The sequence below is a fragment of the Halyomorpha halys genome, unplaced genomic scaffold (assembly GCF_000696795.3).
Source record: "Halyomorpha halys isolate HHAL.00 unplaced genomic scaffold, Hhal_1.1 Scaffold324.1, whole genome shotgun sequence".
NCBI classification, from domain to species: domain Eukaryota; kingdom Metazoa; phylum Arthropoda; class Insecta; order Hemiptera; family Pentatomidae; genus Halyomorpha; species Halyomorpha halys.
In genome coordinates, this window is record NW_027112641.1 from 70,608 (window position 1) to 89,492 (window position 18,885).

The 18,885-nt window shown below is 29.4% G+C and overlaps 1 long non-coding RNA gene across 1 annotated transcript in view; it reads right to left on the reverse strand.

The window, feature by feature from the left end:
• Window positions 1-466: 466 nt before the first annotated feature.
• The window catches only part of LOC106681284 (uncharacterized), a 305,757-nt gene continuing 287,338 nt past the window's right edge, over window positions 467-18,885 (reverse strand). The window contains exon 4 of the long non-coding RNA XR_010844250.1: window positions 467-604. This is a non-coding gene — a long non-coding RNA (uncharacterized lncRNA). The remainder of the gene's footprint in view (window positions 605-18,885) is intronic.

The following is an 18,885-nucleotide window of genomic DNA, read 5'->3' on the forward strand; positions in this document are numbered from 1 at the left end:
TAAAATATATGTATTATATACAATATTGTTCCTGAACTCAGAGGTGAGCTCCTATTCTGTCTTACGACATATTGTACAAATTAATTTTATTAAAGGTTTTCGAACAATTAATATAGTAAAAACTTAAATTTAATGTAATGTTATATACCTTAAGAAGTTAAAATTCTCAGTACTTTAATCTTTTAGACGCTAGGAGGTGCCGATTTCATGTCTGCTTTCTATTTTTAATGTTATACGTTCATTACCACATCCTCAACTGACATGAACATGCTCGTATGTTTAATATGAAAAAAGAGTAAGTAATACGTCTTACGCTTCAAGTACAGATTTTAAAATGAACAAGAAGAGCCTAAGACGTCGCTAAGAAGTTTAAAATAAGGTAAGAAAAATATAACTATAAGTTACAGGTAAATTATAAAAATATAATAGGTTATATTTTACATCGAGTACATAATATTACTAATAAGTTATAACTAATCTAACCAATGATTAATAAAAAAAAACAGAAAAAAAGATTGTTTTAATTTAAATGTAGTTAATCTTAAAATTAGAAAATAAAAAAGTACTTGCATGCTTCCTTGAACAATACAACAGTCAAGTGTCACTAAAAAATAGAACAAAAATTACTAACACTGATCCAACACGGTCACTATATAAAGATATTATAAGTATTTTTTAAAATTTAAACTCATATAATAATAGTTACTTCGTAGTAACCGTGAATAATTTAATAACTGATAACGTAATTAACGAGGCTTATCAACTATTTCATGGTCGGTATGAAACTAATGCCTTTCTTTACTGAGCTGAGCTATAGTGTGAGTATGTTAAACCAATAGAAACATATAATAAAAAGAAAGATATTATTGTTATTATTTTACAGAGGAATATTAATTCAATTTGCATAACTAAAAAGGTAAAACAAATTTAATCTAGCAAAAAGTATTCCAGCAAATCAAAGTTATTCATTAACAAATAATAACTCACAAAAATAGTATGTAATACCATTCAATGAATCGGTGCGTTTTCGTCCAACTATCGATTTTTTACCATTTATCATTTCGTAATACATATGCCCAAAAGGTCTGTTACATACTTCTATTGTGACTGAAAACAATGGAAATCATAGGATAACATACAGTTCAAGTCCAGGATCAATTCAGCAGAAAAAACGGATGCCAAATGGATGAGACATATAAGCAAAAAAAATCCCTTTATGCTGGGACAAAGAACACAAACATTGTAGCAGGTGGCACTTACTGCATTCTATTTGTTCAAGTGTCTTCTTCCTCTTACGGGAGCGCAATATATTCGCTTTTAGTAGAAGTCTAGTGGCACAATAAACTGAATAAAGAAACATCAAAGTATATTGCAATACATGTAGAAGTAATATGTTAAAGGAGGATCTTGAAGAGATTGTTGCGAATTAAAGCAAGGAATAATTTAGAATAAATCTCCTTACATAGAGTCAAAGTAAGGAGTATAAAATAAATGAATTCCATATTGGGTAGATGTCATATACAATACATTAAAAAAAAAAGAAAGAAAAAGCTATTTTCTAGTTTCTTTTTTACAAAGGTATTTTAATTATACTGTTTATTTTAAAAATACCATATTTCAGAATGCCATGAATTGAAAAATTCCTGATTTTATTTCATGCAGTCAAACTACGTAGTATTGATGACTATCAGTCATCTTCAGTATATAGTGGAATATACTCCTCTTCAAAAAACTTAATGATTTTTTTTTTTCCTAGCTCCTATAGAAAAATTTTATTGTTGAAATTTTTTTATATATATACATATTTACAAAATTGTTCTTTTACTGGAGCATTGCTCCATTCTAAGGACAGGTTGAGATTCATAATTCTTTGAGTGTATATATTGTTTAAGTAGACGAGGTGCTGGGGTACACCTCGATTTTCTTGATGATTTTGTTAAATCCGGCCTTCTTATACCCCGTATGTCAGCAAAGAATGTCCGAACTACGGCGTTTAACGACACTAAACCAGCAAGATTGAAATGCATTGCGGGATAACAGCAAATGCTGGTTTCTGCCTATATTAAAAAATAATTACTTGAGCTTTCACTTCCAACACAAATTTGAAGTTAATAAAGGATATGTATTATTTCTTGTAAGTAACATTTTTTTAGGGTGCGTTAATGTTAAGCTCTAAATTCGTTATAATTTTATATGTGATTGTCTAAATACAAAATTTTATTACCAAATTAAATAATACCTGTGCGATTGTTTTAGAATAATTTAGATTCATTTTGTAATTTTATAGTTTGGATTGTTTAAGAGGATCCGTGGATGACGTCCAAGTGATGCTAATGTAGTCGAGACAATATTAGATGCAGCGAGATGGATGCGCTGGGATCTTATGAGCTCTGCTCTACCCACACGTGGGGGATAGAGTGGGCTCAGGGATCCTCAGGTCGATTGTGTAAATATTGTATATAGAAGTGTAAATATGACTAGAGATTCTTTTATTTCTATTATTATTTTATTTTTTCATCCACAAAGTTTGATTATATTCATTTTCTTTATCTTTCTGTTTGTAAATATTTTAAGAGAGATTTTATTTATATTTATGGACTTTTTTTCATTTATTTTATTTATTTTTAATTCTTGTTTTATTTTATTTTAGTAAGAATGTGATCATTCATCACTATTACCTGTTGCCCATAACGGTGTGATACGTATAATAACTACAATCCAATATACTTTACATTACAGAAATGGAATATCTTAGTACCATTAATAGCTTATTATTTTTTTGTTGCTTCAATTCCATAAAAGATAACGCATAAATAATAGAAGAGAATCGCGATTTTAAGGGCAAGAAAACAAAAGAACCAATAATTGAATTTAACCACCCTTGTACCAATAAATAAAGGTCACAAGAACTTTTTCTATAAATCGAGTTACCTTAGAAATATGAATAAAATAATTACCTAGCATCAACTGCTTGAGCAGCCAAAGCACTTATCATGCTGATAATTTTCGTTTGATGTATTATGGCTCGGGTACATGGAAAGTATATTACTTGTAAGCTAAATTTACTCACCCGCCTTTTGAGTTAACTTTGTTATATTTTCTTACATTTTATTTCCAAACATTATCTTTATTTAAGCATAGGATTCTAACCACAACGAAGCCTTTAAGTTCTATGTTAATACACCATTAACATAGACACTCATAGAAGATATTTAAACCGCCTGTTTTAGATTTCAAACGTTATTACAATATGAAAATTATATTGTTTATATAATAATATGTTTATGTGTTTTGGAAGCAATCCAAACGAATAGAGGCAGCTATTAAAATAAATAGCTTACATCTACATACAAATATTCACATTCCACAAGAGTAATAAATTAAAAGTCATTTGTATCAATTAATAATACACGGTACTAGGCAATATTTCTGGATATGTTATTTACATTTCATACAATTAAAATAAATAAAAATTAATTCATATTTAAAATTATTAAAACGAAAAAAAGCTACTCATCTGATTCAGATGTGAGTTACTCAAATCTAATTTTAAAATTTTCATTTATATATACAAAAAATTTATGATGCATTCGTGTTGTTGTTTCCAGGATTTCCCCAAACTTCTCAGGATGTTGGACAGCTTGATAAATTTGGGTGAATGTTTATTTACCGAATATTTCTTTAATATTAATCAAAACAGTTTGATTTACCAAATTAAATATGCCTGAAAATTTTTTATATTTTTCTTAAATTCTTTTTTGTTGCTAAGAACCGTTAAGGGCCCATTACACCGTCCTCAGATATAACTAGCAATGAAGTCTTATTTTTTTATCTTAATTGTTATTGCATAATTTCTCTTTTTGCTTAGTCTCATAATTATATCCATAGCGATACCAATATTGTCTTACAACTATTTAAATCTTCTATTAAGCATATTTTTTGCCTAAAAATAAAAAAAAAATCGTGTTACTGAGAAGGGCTTATAAAACTTATATTTAAAATGAGGCTATTTGTTTTAACTGAATTCCGAAACGTTAATTGGTCACGTCAATTGGGTTGAGTTTCGATAGTTTAATTCTACAAAATATAAATACACTGTAGATTAAATGTTTACAGACACTAGATTTATGTAAAACTTGAGATTATACTTGCAAGTTTTCAAAACAACTCAATTTTTTTATTTATCTTCTTTTCATTATATGTATATTACGCAAAAATGCATTATATTTCTCGTCCATTCTGTTACCTAATATAAATTGTTCTGAAGTTTTTGTCCACCAGTTTATATATTAAAAAACCTTTGAAAATAAAAATTTCAAATCACCATTTTTTCTTTCAAGTAATGAATGTGAGAATGTATTTTTTTTTTTTTTTTTTTTTAGGTTTCTCTCTGTTAGTTCCACGTACTCAGGCCAAAGTGCGAATACCGACTTTTCACCCAAAGTCGACCGGACAAGAGAAAGGAGTAGATGGCGATTTTCAATTTCCTCCACCAGCTGGGAAATGAAGAAGAGACAATATTCCCTCGGGATATCTGATTGATCTGGAATTGTTTTTATATTGCATCAACCTGGAGCAGAATACCGAGGGGTAATGGTTAACATCACATCATAGATTGGAGGTCCTTATATGGAGGATTCATTTGAGGAATTGGTTCTCAATTGAGTAAAGAGGAGAAATTCCACACTTTAATAATATGAGATCCGATAGTAAGATCAACGGTATTATTAATTGTATATATTTTTTTTTTCATCTTAAATTATAAACAGTTTATGTATATTACTAGATCGGCATATACATATCCTTTTATGTAGGCTATTATACATAGCCTTACATTGTCATAATAATAGTTTGACTTTTTTTATTACATTTTTTAATAGGGATTATAGTTTCAAAAGAAGGCACACCTAAATTAACCTATTTATATAATTGAATAATTATCTATTTTTATAATTAAGTTCTTATTTTTATCTTATGATATTATAATAACAATAGTTTGACCATTTTTTTAAATATTTGTTAATGTGAATATAGTTTAAACAGTAGATACACCGAACTGTTTATAACGCTATAAAAATTGAATAATAAAGTTAAATCATGAACAACAGAGATAAATTACAAACATAAATAATAACAGTTATATAATTAAATCATTTAGAGAAAAAAGTTAACTACAAAAACAAATAATATTTAAAGAATTATTGAAATAAATAATTGACTTATATAGAAAAATAATTTGAGAAATAGGAGGGAAAATAAATAATAGCAATTATAATAATAAAAATAGATAGAAAAAGAGTTCATAGCAAGATCTCTTGGAGCAACGTAGTCTTCAGTCTTCGAGGTATAGTTGGATTTCCAATTTTGTAAGTTACTACACCTTTGAGATTTTGTAAACCTTTTTTTTTTATAAAGTCTTCCATCAATCTTATCTGAAATTCACGAAGCAATTGGCTATTTCTTGTAAATTATGGGTGTAATTTATACACTTTTAATATTTTAGTATAAGTTGAGAAAAATCATCCCTAAATCATTTTGGCACAAAGTACGACTCTTGTTAGAAAGAGAAATAACTTACTAGGAACAGTAATTTTCTAAGTCAACATTAAATTATTTTCAGGAGGCATGGAAACCTCCTTGTAAACCAACACTTAAATCCCATTTCCGTACTCTCCACTCCATCAATCATACTCTACCCGAGATGCGTGGGTTGGTAATTCATGGCTCACTCGGTCGGATTAGGCGCTAACTATTAGGAAAGAGGTTATCAATAATGCGAGAAAAATGAAGTAGCTTCTAAAATCCCAGGATTCCTAGTCCTAGTGACTCAGTTCTACGAAAAAGGAATTATTTAAAAAAGAGATTGATAATGATATTTGGTCTATATTGAGTATCACATTTCCAGGTCTTCAACATTAAACAAAAAATTGCCATAATATATGATAATTAATGTAGACAAGATTTAAATTGGGAAACGGGTGAAGTTAATTATAAGATAATACGGTCAGAACATTTTAGTTGTATTTAAAAAATAGTTAATATAATGTTTACCTTGTTTTAATTTTCCATAAGAGGGAAATTGTTTTTTTTATTGGGTCTACGGATGACGTTATTTTTGTTATTAGCTTTACTTTTCTCTCTTATTAAGAATTATTATTTTTATCTATTTATTTTATCTAATTTTTTTTTATTTATAACATTATGTAAATTAAGTTAAGAGTCTCTTTTGTACGAGATTATACTCTCTCCCTCCATAATAAATTGTTGAATAATGTTACTGTTATATCAATTATATTAGGCCAATCTGGTATTAAATAAATAAAAATATAATGTTTAATAGAATTGTGTAATCACAGAGATCAGATAATCTAATAATGGGGATAAGTTGTTAAAATTAAGAAAGGAGTTTTTATAAAAATAAAAAAAACTCCGTAGGAAGTATTTTTACATATTTCATTATTTCGGAAATTAAATGTTAATCAGAATATTTTTTTTAAATATAAGAAGTAAAATTTAATTTTGATAGAGAACTACATCTTTCTATAAAAGCCAAGCGTGCAAAATTCCAATTAGACATACTAAATTTGTGGATAAAACAAATATACTGACAATGTTATATACAGAGGCCCATCAGTACATGTTCACTTCCAAAATTCACAAAGATTTTTTGGAATTTTAATTCGATTTTTCTGACATGCCAAATCACCCTAACACAGTGCTAACAACATACGCTGAAGACACAGGTATACTGTCTGTAAACAACGACCCTACTAATGCATCAAAAACACTACAGACACACATAACATCCATTGAAGAATGGTGTCAAAACTGGAGAATCAAAATAAATCCTGACAAATCCCACCAGATCACCTTTACTCTCCGTCGTAAACCTCTACACAAGAGACAAGAAGATATAGAATCCACATACAAGACTGAAACGACAAGAAACTGTTCGTAGATTTCCATTACTACAACACCTTGACAAACGCTCTAAACTACCCATTCACTACAAAAATTATTATACACTACGATAATCAGACCAATTTGGACATATGAAATTGAGCTTTGGGGCTCTACCAAACCATCAAATTCTTCCCGCATCCAATCCTTACAATCCAAAATCCTACGTAAAATCCTTGATGCACCTTATTACGTTACAAATAAGCTCATCCACAAACACCTTAACACCTCATTCGTTGCAGATTAATATATAACAGATATGCGTCTTTTCATTCCAAACTCCTAACCCATTATTTCTTTATCACTTATCCTTAACAAAGGATAATCCTCCGAGACGTCTGAAAATAAGATGGTCACGGGACCTTCTAATTTAAATTAATGCTTGAAGTACCACCAATGGGTGGTTCCTTCCCAAGATTTTCAAGTGTAAATGGAACATACAACATATTTACATATTTTATTTATTATTTATACAGTTGATAATCACATTAACTAAATAAATTTTTAAAAAATTTGATTTTTATACAGTAATTTGTGGTAAATCTTCTGAGTTCAATGGTTACTTTAACTGAACATATGTTAATCAGTTATTGTACTATAATATTTATATATCGAAGTTGATGATCGGGATTTCTCTTCTTAAAACTGACCCTAAAACTTTTCCTATTGAGGAAAACTAAAGTTAAAATATTCTTATACTCGTCGGAAAGAAAACCAAAATCTATCATGAAGGAACGAGAGAAGAATAAGATGGTAGAGTCCCTCCTGCCAAATCCTATCCAACGAATCAGTGACATCCGGAGATACTGCATTCTATTTTATTTCCAATACCATTTCCAGTTGACCTTCAATCTTCAAGTGTTCAATAATATGTCAAGTTCAAATTGTTTGTCCAACGCTAAGTTGTTTATTCTTTAAAACATTCTTTATTGGTTAAAACAGTGAATATTCTTTAAAACTATGATTTAACCAACGGGGAGCATCAGCATCCTAAGGACGGTGTAATTGATTTCTCCCTCTTCTTTTTAATTTTCATCAAACCTCCCTTCCTACTGAATAAATCGAAAATTTCAATAGCGTTAAACCTAACCAGGTTATTATTTACAAAATAAAAATAAATCTTAAGTATTAATCTTAGCCGAAAGTAGTCCAATTTAAATGATTTTAGATTAATGATTTATTATAATGATTGTTTGAAAATGGTTTATTTCATTATTAAAACACAATTTTGATCCAAATATACTCTCAACTTTTATTTTCAGAAACTCTCCAACGTTTCGACCCTCGAGGCATTTTTAAGGAGACAGCTTTAAATATTGCTGTTAAAATATTTTCTGCAGGCTAATAGCCCATGTCATATCTTTAAAAGAAATTAAATATTAAAATAATATAGCAGTTTCAAATAATGTTTTTAAATTGATTATTTACTTTCTTAACTTTATATAAAGGGCCGCCCGTAGCTTAGTGGTTAAGACACAGTATTACCAATTTGATGTCTATTAGCGGTGCCGGTTCGAATCCGGCCTAGGGCGTTGACTTTTTTTATTGAATAGCGGTCCCACAAAATGAAAAACTTTAACCCCCAAACCATGGTTAGGCAGTATAGGACTCCAATGGAAGTCTTGGTTCATAAAAATAATCTCCTTTTACACTTATAAACATCATTTATGACAGAATCTATCTTCAACAGGTTAGGAATCTGTTATCACCTTATCATTAAAAATAATTTTTTACATTTAATACATCCTCACACAAGACTGAAAAGACAGGAAACTGCACGTCGATTTCGACTACAGCACTTACTGGACAAACGTTCTAAACTTCCAATACATTACAAAAAACTGATCTACATGACTGTAATAAGGCCAATCTGGACATATGGGGTTGAGCTTACAATCCAAAATCCTTCGTAAAATCCTCAATGCTCCTTACTTTGTCACAAATAAAATCATACAAAAAGACCTTAATGTTCCCTATGTAACCGATCTAACCCGAACCAGATATCACTCCTTCCATTATAAACTCCCTATCCACTCAAACCGCCTAGTTTCTAACCTTGCATCCTCTTCTATTCCTGACAATCCTCCGAGGCGCCTGAAAAGAAGATGGCCACAAGACCAGCTAATGTAAAATGTCATTAGAGATTGTAAATAGCTTGTAAATAGCAATAAATAAAAACGTGTATTGAAATTCAAAAATAAAAATGAATTCAAAGGCTAAATCTTTACAAATAATGGTCCGATTACATGTAATTTCATTCCAAATAATAGTTTTCTAATATGAAGAAGCTGAGTGTAGCGGTAAAAAAAAACTAAAATAGTTAACAACTATTTATTTTTTATATTTTTTAACGTTTCGCTCCACACTACATCAAAGATGTTTAAGTCTGTTTAGCAGTTTCGTCAGAAAAAGTCCCCCAAGATATTAACTTGCCCCGATGAAGCTCTCAATCGGAAAGTATATAGTTGTTATAGTTCTTTTTTACCCACAACCATGACCATCTTCTTCATATTTGTCAATTATTTATATACATAATATAGTTCTCTAAGTATTCAAAAAACTAATCGTTTTAAGATATTAGAATTTTTTAGATTTTGAGTGTTTTAAAATCAAACTTTATCTATAGTATAAGGAGAACTACCATTAATAATTTCAACAATATAAGTATTTTTTGTTCAAAAGTTTTTGAGACAGGAGGCACCGATAATTCAGTGAGTTAGATTTTAAAGGGCCGTACAATCCGTTTTTATTATATCAATAATTATTTTTAAAAAATTTATTTATTGATATTTACAACTGTATTAAAATTAATACAACATATAAATTTGATGTTAGTTATACAATAGCATGATGCATACATGTGGAGAATCGAGCCATTGATACAACTCCAATAACATATGGAACATTGAGGTCCTGATGGATGACATGACTTTTGACAAAACAAGGAATTAAGGAAGGATTTTGGATTGTTAATACTGCATACAAGAGGAAATAGATGGTTTAGTGAAGCCCAAAGCTTAACTCCGTAAGTACAGATAGGACTTATTATAGTCATATAAATGAGTCTTCTGTAATAAGTTGGAAGTTTAGACCGTTAGTCCACAAGTGTTGTATAAGTCGAAATCGATGAACAGTTTCCTGTTTTTTATGAAAAGTTAAATTCTATTTATTTAATGACAGATTTAGCTAGAATAATGTTTTAATAGAGCATAGGGTTATTGATGATCAAAAAAGCAATTACTATTGTTAATTATTCAAGAAGGAAAGTTAAGTTAAAAGTGAATTTAATGTAAAAATGTATTTGACTGTATTACGTTCCAATTATATATACTTTACCCTTTTTTTCTTTGTTAATTATTAAAATTAAATTATGCTCTTACGCCTGCTGCAAAACTGTGAGTTACCTCGTATTACCGAAACACGAGCACTTTGCAAAGGAAATAAATCATCCCGGTAGTAAATTTCATGCTGTGCCGCTGTATTTCATGGTTTAAATTTTAATTATGAAAATTAAAGAGCACTGAGTTTCGGTTAATTAACTTGACTTAGGTTTTATATATATAATATATTAATATACTAATTAATTTATATAATTTAATTAATATTTATTCAAAGAAGTACACCCAATATCCGACCAGACAACATCTGTAGGTTGGTGCCAAAATAACATATAGCAATGATAGACGTAAATGAAATTAATCAGTTACACTTTTGATTATTAGGGCAATGTTGAGGCTACTTCGATTTATAAGCTAGAAAAGTACAGGTATCAATTTCTAGCGATAAAACTAATTATTAAATTACCCGAATACTATGATGAAAATAAAGAAAAAAAAATAATTGAAAGAACTTATGAAGTGTTTACTAATGATTCAAATTTACAATTAGTGAATTAATAATAATGTACCAATAAATTCGTAATAAAATAACTATTAATTAAAAATAAGTATACAATATAAAATATACGAATATATATATATATAAAAGAATACGAGGAGAATATGGTTGGGGGTACGGTAAAATTGAAACACAAATAAGTTGGCGTACCTATTTAATTGTTCCAACGTTTCGGCTAAAGTTTCTAGCCTTCTTCAGGGCTAAGAATATAACAAGATAACAACCACAATAACTATAGAAAATAAAAAATAAAATATAAACAGAATGACATAAAATGAATAATTTTACAGAATAGAATTAACAAAATGAAGTGATGAGAGAAGTGGGAAATAAAATGTATACATAGGTAATTGAAAAATTGGGTAAAATGACATAATTGAGGAAATAAAGTAAAAATGAAGTTATATAATGCAAAGAACTATGGACATATTAGTTATTAATAATTTAATAATTGAAATATGGAAAGAAAAAGAAAATTGAAAGAAAGAAAATACATGTAACCATAATAATTGTTATAACCATAATAATTGTTATATTAATTATTAATTATATTCTGTAGAATTATTCATTTTGTGTTATTCTGTTTATTTTTTATTTTATATTAGCCCTGAAGAAGGCTAGAAACTCTAGCCGAAACGTTGGAACAATTAAATAAGTAACACCAACTTATTTGTGATTCAATTTGACCGCACCCCAACCATCTTTTCCTCGTACGTCATCCACGAACAACTATCTCTCATAATTAAAAATAAAAAAGAATAAAACATACATTATACTACAAATAATATATAGAATATATAACATGATATTTAATATAAAATAGAAACTAAAGGTCCAGCTAAAGGATACAATAAAACAAAATGATAGAAGAATACTATAAAAATATGGATATAAGTATATATAAATAAATAATATACATATTAAACACACACATTGATATATAGTTATTTTTAATTATTAGTTGATATAATGATCCATTAAACGGAGTTAAGAAAAACTACTAATATGGTCATATGGTGAATCAAAATCAGTTATTGAGAATCATAGAATTAAGAAACTACTCAGTCATATATTTTTTTTTTCAGTTTTCATTGTGATTGATATATCTATTAGTTCTTCTGGTAAACAATTGAACAGATATGGAACCATACAGTATGGAAGTATGGTTGAAGTTTACCAAATCTGTTGTTATAGAATGGTTCCATAAATCTTTTTTCCCAACGTAATTTTTTTTTCTAACTTCACCTAAATTGTTCAAGGAATATAATAAATAAAAAATAGGATGAAACTATTTGAATTACTTGGCAGAGTTGTAGTCCAGGTTATGCGAATTGTGGAGAGTACGCCATAAAAGTCATCTTGTCGTCGTCTTTATAAATTATGTAAAACTAACGAGCGGCTCATTGCAGAGGCATCTTTGAAGAGCACTTTGCCACTTTTTTACTCATCCATTCCCTCTGTAGGTGGGTGCACTCTCTACCGGAGGGTATTAGCAATGCAGATAACTTTGCTGTTTCTAATTACTTAAGATATCGCCCGCTGTAACATTCTAGTTAATCTAATTGAGAACTAATTCTGGCTGATAACTGAGAGGCAAGGGTGTTTATAGCATTAATTTAACTTATATGCCACCAAGGTATGATGGTATAAGGAAGGAAGAATATGAGACGATAATAATCAATTCTTTCAAAAAAGTAATAAAAGAAAATTATAACTAAGATAATGTTCGAGTGAACATAAAAATTAAGCAAAAAAAAAGGAATGAAAATTCTAAAAATAAGTACATTTAAGGGTATAAAAGTTTTAATTTTTTTTATATACTGCCATTACAGCCCGAAAGTAGACCAAAAAATCGGACAGAAACGTTAACATTCAATGAATAGTTTATAATATTTTTTATTCTTAAATTTTGAAATATAATTTAAATATAAGACCAAAATTGACTGAAGGCTTTCAGTAAATAGAATGAAAATATTATGTTTTTTTCATAACATCAAATCACTTGGATTCAGAGAGATAAACTTTATTTTTTAAGAATTACTCACCGAATATACTGCTTTGCAGCGGCAAAATACATCTTCTGATAAATATTATTTACTAGTTTCCCTAATTTAGTGACTAAAATTAGGAAAACGACGTGATACCCACCTTTTCCAACCTAGAGTAGCTTTACATCTTTACATCTCAGCTTTAAAACAGACGCTTATTGCCAGTATATGGGTCAATGAAGGACATGATAGAATCTCACAAGAGGAGATCATAACACTAAAAATAAGAGAAGGCAATCCTTCCCAGCAACCCACCCTACTAAATCCAGATTTGGGCGACTATCCTATTACGCCTTCGATGCATTCATTTGAAACTTGAATCGAGAAACATTGGAAAACGACGTGAAAGTAATATATTTATATGTTTTTATTCATCATCTCTTTAAATTTCTTCATGTTAAAAAGTTTATAAGCTTAAAGTGAAATAAAAAAAGTGTGACAACTAGAAGGATAAAAAAAACAAATTGTCCGCAGGAAGTACTTTTATCCTAATAAATCATAGTTTACAAGTAGTTCTATATAATAATTAACATAATTTCTAGTAAATGAATAATTTTAAATACATGGGAAAATTTTGAAAGTTTAATTTTCTTTGATTTTTGATAAGTTGATTTTGAAGATCGTAAATGATTTAATTGTTCTGAGCGGTTCCTAGGACAAGAGCATGCAACAAATACACGCTAAATTTAAGAAGAGCAATAAAATTTTAAATTAGAAAATTATACTGAATTATTTTTTTTCCGTAAGGCCATGTGAGTAAAAAAAAAAAAAAAATAAAAAAAAAAAAATAAAACCTTAGACAGGTTAAACAAACAGTAAAACTGGTTTTTTTTTTCTTTTTCAAGAACAATATGAATGAATCGTACCCATTCACAGTGGGAGCTTTCCTAATGTAATGTACTATAAAATAGAGCCTATCAATCTTACCCCTCTCTAAAATTGAAACGCAAGTATAAACCTTAAATACTCAGTGATCTCAAAATAAATGTTGCGACTATTAATACATGATATATAAATTAACTTTATAAAGCATCAAATTATCGAGAAATAAAAATGGTAAACAGTTCCTACTTTTAAATTATTTCACTGCATACCAATTATGCACATCCATATTAGGAGGGAATAATGCAGAGACAAATTTAAAGGAAAATCAGTTGATTAGATTCACATCCAAGCTATAAAAATAAAACCTGATTTATTACATTTACTTATTCAGTAATAAATTGAATATTCAAAGTAGTTATTGTCACATTTTAAGTCCATGTAAAAAGGGATAATAATTATCATCCAAAAGATTTTATTATGTAGCTACTATACAACTTCAAATTTTAATGGTCATTGTAATCATATAACAATGCTTGAGACTTAACGAAACCTGTCAGTGAATAAGGGCTAATACTGATATCAAGGTCCTAAATAAAACTCTTAAAAGTAGTATGAATATTTTCGCGGATTGACAAACTCACGAGAGTTAGAACTAACAATACATTTGTATTAAAATATACTTCACAATAAAAATATAAAACATACTTTATATATTCATCTAATCTGCAATATCTCATCTAAATTACATCATGTAAAGACTGATATCTAATTTCCTTGAATAAAATTAAAGGAGGTAATACAAGGAAAAGGTCAGAGAGGGAATGATTAAAAGTTGCAAAGAGTAGGAGAAAGGAAATCGGTTGAACAGCCTTTGTAAGGATTCCTGAAAGAGTCTCTTCCTCAAGTTTTATTAAAAAGGGACATAAAGTTATATAACTGACATACGATGAACTATTGGTTACTTGACAGGAGCGAAACTGGAGTTTTCGAAGTAAAAAGTAGAGATGCGTAAGGCTGTATCAGTCAGATATTTTGTAGCAGAATTCAAGAAGTTGATACAATTAAAATTGACCTTAACCATGCACTTGCGATGCATAGCGTACAAATCGCGCAACTGCTCATGGTCTCCTGGATGCTTCATACCCTACCAAAAGTACTTACACAAAAAAAGGGTTTCATTCAGTCGTTGGTGATAAGTTTTACCTTGGTAGTAGGCAAGCATTACTTCATTCTGCCTTTCTACATCTCTTCTTTTATTAACGCTCCTCATTTTGCCCGGATGATTGGCAAAGCGCTCTACTTTCTCCGCTCGTTGTTATTTACAAATGCGTGGTTGCCTCACTGCTGATACGCACCTGTGATCTCCTCCTTGGTTCTTGCTCTTCCTCAGTACGCTTCCACACCAGAGCTTTAAATATTTCGATATGAAACATACTAATACAAAAAAATAAAATACTGAATAATCCACATCGCAAAACCCCATATCAAATAAGTCCCTAGATAATTGAATATGAGAAACATTTTGACACCTCGTCTGAGCATCCCTCATTTAATGTACTACAACGATATAGGTATCGATCGGATATAGGATCAGTTGAACAATGAAGAATATTTAACATTGAGAACGCCGACACGGAGAGCGCTCGCTTGATCTGCAGTTAGAGTGAGGAGGCCGTTATTGGAATCGATTTTGTCGAAGGATATCGAGATGTGAGAGATAGCGGAAGGTAGTCCTAGCTATCACTTTATCGCTTCAGGATCGGTAAAAGGCAGAGGAGGGGGTACGGTATCACGGTAGGGGACTTATGGAAATTTATACCTGAGGATAATAGGGGACGTATCAGCGAGGATTTTACAAAGTTATTGGATGTTTTTATATATAGTTCAAAGTGTACCTAACTTATGTATTTAGAATATCGTTATTAGTCATTAAAATATAATTTAAAATTCACCAAAAAAAAATAAATAAAATAAACTATTTTTAGATAAAAACAAAATTATTTTCACGAAGATATCATTTTATTTAAAAACCTAATTCTTGTCATCTAAAAAAAAATCAGTCTAGTTACTTTCACGAGGCATTGAGCGAATCCACTATAGGAATGTACCGTGACATTCCGGATAAAGTCATCAAATTCGGTATAAAGGTGCGTTATGTAATACCAAAAAAATATTATGGACCAGTTGCTAATTTTACTAATAATAGATTTATATATTTATTTATTTTTAATTTGCCTCAGCTTTAACTTAATATATCATGAATTTACCTCAATTTATCTTAATTTTGAGAAAAACTAGATGAGCTGATATCTAATCTAAAATATCAATGATAAGAAATACGACTCATCACATATCAAATTTTTAAATAAATATTTTCGAAAAATTATATTTTTTTACTAACATTTTATAAAGCTCCTCGGCCATTATTAATTATTATACCATAATGTATCTTCATACTAAATTTGATGTTTCTATCTATCGTGTCGTGGTTATCCGAACATCTCTAAACCTCTTCACTGAAGGGATAGATGGAAGGGACATTTTGAAGCGTTTAGCGACTCGAGTAAATCAGCAACAGGTCTTTTATTTATTTTTGATTTTTTTAAAAATTAGTATCTTTTCCTCCAGCTGTAGAGCTATAATTTGGTTTTCTAGATTTCGAAAAAAAGGTGAGTTATAAAAAAAGCCACTTTTTGATAAAGTTGACATTTTTAATTTTTAATTGATAAATCGTAGTTCATTGGTAAAACACAATGTGCTACTAACTCCAAGAACCGATTCGAATCCGGCTTTGGAAGATAATTATTATCTGTTTCACAGTAACCATAAGACAGGCCTGTGTGTTCGCGTGCCCTCGGGGTCCATCCAGACTCATAAACCTTACCTTTAATTGAGTGAAAATCTGACGGTCGAGCGTTATTCTGACTAACTCACCTCCTTCCAAAACCATTGGTCTAGTAACAAACAGTACCTCGTTACTAAGTACTCCACCCCTGACCCTCCATGGATTGTTACGATACAGATTTAATTTAATTTAATCTCTATTATTATCAGATTAATTGTTGAATTAATCAAATATTCTTGAACATTAGACAGTGTGGAACACTTATTTAAATTAAAACAGTCTTAGTTAACAAAGAATTAGTTTCGTATTAGAAATTTCCCTGGACTAAACTGTTGACAATTTTGGTGAAAACTGTGTTCTTTGTTGGTGAAACTTGTAAAAAATTAAAGTGATTTTATAAACTAGTTGATCTTCATTTTATTATATAAATCAATTATATATAATCAGGCTTAAAGAAAAAAGTAAGTACTATATTTACTTTAAAAAAAACAAAAAAAATATGTCATTTCCCAATGTAATTTACACAGATAAACATTAGACGATAAAAATTATAAATTCATTTTTGCCTGAATTATTCTTTTTATTTCAAGAATTTTTTTTTAGGCGTAGGGGTTCCTTTAAGATTATTTTCACTGCATCACATAATTAAATTATACATCAGGAATGAAACAATAAATTCTCATACACTGGATTTAATTTAATAGCGTATACTGATGAAGTAGCCACGTGGCTAAAATCCGCCACCACTAAAAGCATTTCCACACATACAAACCGAATTTAAACGAAATGTATTTCATGTATTCATAATGGATTAAACCGCGCCCACTTAATTTGCCATATATTTGTTCACAGTCGTATAACTGTACACATTAATTGAATTTATTTCAGTCGTGAATCAGTGAATGAAATTAATACAAGATCGGGCTTAAAACAATTTTCTTTACCAATCGATCTCAGCATCGAGCTATCCCGAAATACTTTTCCAATTCTCTAATAATTAAATTCAATACTTTTACCCGTCCATATCAATTACTAAGTCACGCAAATACCGGGAGTCGGGCAACCAATATAAATATTTCGTGCTACATTTTATTTAATAAATCTCAGAACTGCAAATCTTTCTTAGCATCTAAACGCAAAAGGTAATGCTTCTTATATTGGGCGATAATTCAAGCTACAATCCGGCAAATACGCAAATTGATTTTAAACCCTTGAGGCTTCAGAACTACTAAACCAAGAGTTAATTTACAATACATTAAATTAATTACATAATTTTTATTAGCTACCGGAAAAGCGGTTTATCCTGGTTCTGGGATTTACTGACATACAGATAAATAAAAAAATCCACTCTTATCGGTACTGCTGCAGACAGCACTTCCAGGGCCCTGTTTTATAATGAAAGCTAATAGTATTAGTTCAAAATACAAGTATCGAAACAACGTGGTAATTACACTAATGCTTATTTATTTTTCATAATAGGGAGGACTATTAGTGATATTACAGGAGTTAAAAAGTACTAAAGTACAAGTTACTATTGTCATTCAATGTAATTGTATTGTATTGTAAGTTAAATCGACAAGAATAATAGTATTAGTTTGTACTTTATTTTGAAACAGAGTCCAAGACGACCACATTACAGGTGATAGAATAATTTGATTTATTTTTAATTTTAATTTTTACGATATTCAAATAAATATTGATCTTCATCACCTGTGCCCTGTTTCATAATAAAGTAGAAACTAATACTATTAATCTTGTAGTCTGTATTTGCTTCAATTTTACTGACTAATACAATTCTACCAGATAATTTTTTACTTTTAAACTCATCTAATATCACTAATAGCCGTCCGCACCATGAAACAAAATATATTAGTGCTTGTACTTTATAGTTTGTGTACTTGTATTAATGGAATAATACTATTGACTTTCATTATGAAACACTAACCTGGTAATTATATTATTAATAATTATAGTAATTATATTAGAAATAATCAAACTATATGTATAAATAAATCACACAACTTAAAATGAATATTAAAGTAGAGGTTTAAAAATAAAATGTGAATTGTAACAGGAAAAGATGAAACACAGGGAGTAACGAAAAATAAATTTTAAATTATGAAGGAAGAGTCTCTACCTCCAATAATTATTCTATCCTCACGCCCATGAGTCCTACTTATTGGCCTACATCTCTCAAGAAACGATATCCAGATATCCTAGACATATTTATCACCTCCCAAATTTCCTGTTCCCGGACCATCATCGAATCTATAGATGACCTTTCCTCAGACCACAGTCCAGTTATCCTTT